This window comes from Bos indicus x Bos taurus, chromosome 14 (assembly GCF_003369695.1).
Source record: "Bos indicus x Bos taurus breed Angus x Brahman F1 hybrid chromosome 14, Bos_hybrid_MaternalHap_v2.0, whole genome shotgun sequence".
Classification (NCBI taxonomy): Eukaryota; Metazoa; Chordata; class Mammalia; order Artiodactyla; family Bovidae; genus Bos; species Bos indicus x Bos taurus.
In genome coordinates this window covers 30,591,668-30,596,368 of record NC_040089.1, presented here as the reverse complement: position 1 = coordinate 30,596,368, position 4,701 = coordinate 30,591,668, and the positions used below count along the sequence as shown (strand labels likewise).

The 4,701-nt window shown below is 42.3% G+C and overlaps 1 pseudogene; it reads left to right on the top strand.

The window, feature by feature from the left end:
* The first annotated feature begins 3,835 nt into the window (after positions 1-3,835).
* On the top strand, positions 3,836-4,216 carry LOC113903966 (annotated as a pseudogene).
* Positions 4,217-4,701: the final 485 nt, after the last annotated feature.

Sequence of the window (4,701 nt, the reverse complement as noted above, 5' to 3'; positions counted from 1 at the left end):
CGGAAGTCTCACCCCATTATGTCATCAGGTTTAGGCTTAAACTGTAAATCTCAGGTCCAGGTGCAGATAAGTTTCCTTAGATTTGGTTCCTCAGGTATATGTCTCCTCAATCCGAAGTCCTCCTCCAAATAAAAAAGTGAGTTACCTGTGTACACACACACAATGCTGGGACAGTCGTGTGTAGACATGCCCTTTCAAAAATGGGGAAGACAAGGGGCACAGAGCAGTCACTATTCCGTAATGATATGACATCCAAGTAGACACATGTTGCCAGTGTCTTGATAAAGCTCTATACCTGCAGCTGTGGTATGATTCTCTGTGGTTCTTGGCTTTTGACCTTTGGGTTCTTGGTACTGCCTTCTAAGTCATTCTTCATTTTCCATAAAAAAATAGCCTATGTTTTCTGCTGAATAAGTTTCTCAGCCTGAATCCTTCCTCTGTTAGTTTAGGAGTCCAAAGCCCTCTTTTAATTTGATGTTGTCTCTGACCCTTTTAGCGGAGAAGGCAATGGCAACCTGCTCCAGTACTCTTGCCTGGAAACTCCCATGGACAGAGGAGCCTGGTAGGCTGCAGTCCATGGGGTCGTGAAGAGTCGGACACGACTGAGCGACTTCACTTTCACTTTTCACTTTCATGCATTGGAGAAGGAAATGGCAACCCACTCCAGTGTTCTTGCCTGGAGAATCCCAGGGACAGAGGAGCCTGGTAGGAGGCCGTCTATGGGGTCACGCAGAGTCGGACATGACTGAAATGACTTAGCAGCAGCAGCTGACCCTTTCATTCCAAGATGGTTAATTCCTTTAAAAACATTGTGGGATTCCTGTATATCAAACTATAATCCATTCTCTTAGATCAGAGTCATGACCACAAATCCTTTTGAGCAGGGCTCTTCTCTGCCTTTGGCTTTTTGGAAATCTGCTTAAGGATGTTACAATAGCCTAAAGATTACCAGAATCTCTATTGTCTTATTGAGAAGGGTGATAAGGCACACTCTTCAAAGCTTTTGTCTGATAGGGCCTATCAACTTAAAATGTTTCTGAGATCTTATCAAAGGGACTTATGCTTGCAGCTTTGACTTCATCTTTACCCTGAGTCTTTGTTTTACTGCCCTTTTTAAAATTTTTACCTGGAGGCTATTTCTTGCTTTAAAAGTATTTTCTTAGCTAGATTTGTGTTCTAGATCTGTTTTTGAAGCCAGAAAATCTTGGGTTCTATCTATTTCCTCTAAATTCTGCTAAAAATTGAATAATCTATTTAGCTAATTTCTCCCTATCTCTATTGTATGCAGATATAAGAATTATTTGGCAGTCTGCCTGGAAATCCACTTGTTGAGATCCACTAGTGTATTAGGCACATCTTATATTTTCCAAAACATGTTAGGTGACAATTTCACTAAACCTACCCTAACGGCTCAGATGGTAAAAGCATCTGCTTACAATGCAGGAGACCTGGGTTTGATCCCTGGGTGCGGAAGATCCTCTGGAGAAGGAAATGGCAACCCACTCCAGTACTCTTGCCTGGAAAATTCCATGGATGGAGGAGCCTGGTGGTCTACAGTCCACGGGGCCACAAAGAGTCGGACCTGACTGAGCCACCTCACTTCACTATGAATACAAAACAGAGGTTGCCCTCTTGCCAAACCTCAATACTAACCTCCTGTCTTTCTCCATTAACACTCTTTTTCAGTCTCAGCCCACTGTCCAGTTTCAAAATCAATGCCACATATTTTCCATTTTTATAATGAGAGCAACTACATCCGTTCCTGTTTTCGATGACTGCATTACAAACTACCACAAAATTATGTATCCCAAACAGCTATTTTATGTACTCAGAATTCGGCGGTTCAGAATTTGGATGACCTCAACTGGGCAACTTGTGTTTCTGATCCATTTGCTGTCAGTTGGGGTCACTAAGGTTGAGTGTCCACTCACAAGCCGGCTCATGTATCTCCTCACATGTTTAGCGTTTCAGCACTTCTTGGTCATGCACCATGTGGTGTCTCATTCTCCAGGTCCTCTCCACAGGGCTTCGACTTCTCACAACATGGTGCTCTCAGGGTGGTCATACTTCTTCCTGGAGGATGGCTTCTATGAATGAGTGTTCCAAACGACAGAAAGCAGAAGCCATCAGTTTCCTAAGGCCTGGGCCCCAAGATGGTCAGAGTGTCATCTTCACCATGTTCTGTCCTTTAAAGCAGTCACAGAGCCCACCTAGGTTCCAGTGGAAGAGACACTTGCAGTGGGAGAAGTGCCAACATCTTTGTGACCATCTTTAACCCACCTTAGAGCTGAATCTTTGCTCTCCTTACTGTAACAGGTCAGGGAATTCTGAACCAGAAGACAGACCAATATGATTGAAGCCCAAGTCTAGCCTCCTTAACTGATGTATTATTATCTTGGTGTCATTTTCTTTCTCTGATTGTCTGTTTCCTCATTTATAAATACAGTAGGATATGAATACTCCATAATTTAAGATTCATGGCTACATTTATATTAGAATCATCCTGAAGGTTCGTGACATAAAATACTGTGCCATTTGGCTGAGGTATCCATTTAAATTATGTTTATCCAGAGGCTGCTGCACCTAGTCAACTTATCAACATCTGCATACAACTCAATAGAGCTTAGTTTTCTCCTTAATGTTATGTCAGTTATTTTCATGGTTTGGTTAAAATTTATTTTCTTAGAGAAAAACATTCAATAAAAAAAAATGTAGCTCTTAATAAAAGTTTTGAATAAATAAAATAGAAGGGTGTTTAATTTGATTGCATCTTGCAATACTATAACATGAATGAGTATACCATCAAATTCAATCTTCCATTTGTTAATTTAAGATACATAATGCAAGGTCTACTTCTCTGCTATATTTTCAACTTTGGGATTCCCACGATCTCTCCATATATCTATTGTGAAAAACAGGAGTCTACTACAATGATAATATCTATTTCACAGAGTTGCTAAAATAATAAATGAGATATAATGTGTAGCCTGCCAGGCTCCTCTGTCTATGGAATTCTCCAGGCAAGAATACTGGAGTGGGTAGCCATTCCCTTCTCCAGGGGATCTTCACAACTCAGCGATCAAACCTGGGTCTCCTGTGTGGTAGGCAGATTCTTTGCCATCTGAGCCACCAGGGAAGACCACAAAAGTAATCATTGGCCTAAAACATGCTGTTTCACTAGAACATGGGTTCTTGGAGATAAAGACCTTAGTATATTTCTCTTTAAGTCACTGGTACATAGCTTAGTGCCTGCACGTTTTTCTGACTACATTTGACAGAAATGTAATTCAAATGAGCATAAGCAAAAATGAGAATCTGTTGCTTTACTCTATCAAAGAAAGCATGATAAAACTGAGAACTCTGAGCACAAACTAAAGGGTGGTCGGCAAGGGGCAGGCTGAGCTGTGGGAAGGGCACCCTACTCTCCCCTAAGAGAGTAGGGCATGAAGCATTGCTGCTGCTGTTGCTAAGTTGCTTCAGTCGTGTCCGATTCTGTGCAACCCCATAGACGGCAGCCCACCAGGTTCCCCCGTCCCTGGGATTCTCCAGGCAAGAACACTGGAGTGGGTTGCCATTTCCTTCTCCAATGCATGGAAGTGAAAAGTGAAAGGGAAGTTGCTCAGTTGTCCAACTCTTCATGACCCCATGGACTGCAGCCTACCAGGCTCCTCTGTCCATGGGATTTTCTAGGCAAGAGTACTGGAGTGGGGTGCCATTGACTTCTCTGATGAAGCATTGAGGCTGGAGGAAATGACCAGCTACCCTTCACCGCCAGCTAGGAACAAGCATGTGGCCACTCTCCCACGAGGCTGCCCATGATCACTCATCCATAGAAATGTCAGCCGCTGGCATCCAGGGCCTGCAGGCCACCTACAACCAGGTCCTTGATGAAGTGGGAGTTCCTCCTGTCTGAGAACTTGAGGCCATTGTACAACCACCCAGCCGGTCCCACAGTGTTTTTTTCTGGGCTTCAATTACAAAATGAGGATTGGTGTGCGCTGAACCAGCTGGCATGGCCAGACCTGCAGAAAAACTCAGCACAGCTGAAGCTACTCTTCTGGCTACAGGGTTTATTTGGTCAAGATACTCACTTGTAATTATTTCAAAAAACTGGAGTCTGCTTGCTGTTAATTCCTTTGCCGGGACAGCAGGAGCCTCTGAGCTCTCTCATATTTGAAGATATAACCAAGAACTAAAAGCTAAAGCAAACAAATAAGAGTTCCTCATCACCCTAACAATCTTGATGTGGACCATAGCCACTGAGACCTAGTCTGATTTATTATCTGGTTGTTGATAAAGTGATGCTAACCGTGCTAACGTTTATCAGGCATAAACTCTAACTATAATCAGGAGATAGTATTGATACTTGATTCAACAGGAAAATGGAGCAAACTTGTAATAAGACAAAGAAAAAACAAAACTGTGGGAAGAATAGTTGGTTCAAAGGAATAGTTGGAAGATTTCCTCAAATCTACCAGGAGCTATATCTTACATTTCTTTCCTCTTTGCAAATTGATTCCATTCATCTTCCAAGTCTTACATGCTGCAGCTTTCAACCTTTCTTTCACCAAACCCAACAATCTTGGATTTTCCTTGTCAATCTTAGATCAGGTGACAATCTCTGTATCAATCAAATACGTTAGTTTTTAAACTTCAGTTGAGTTTTATAATTGGCCCACTCATAAGTCATTCCACTATGAT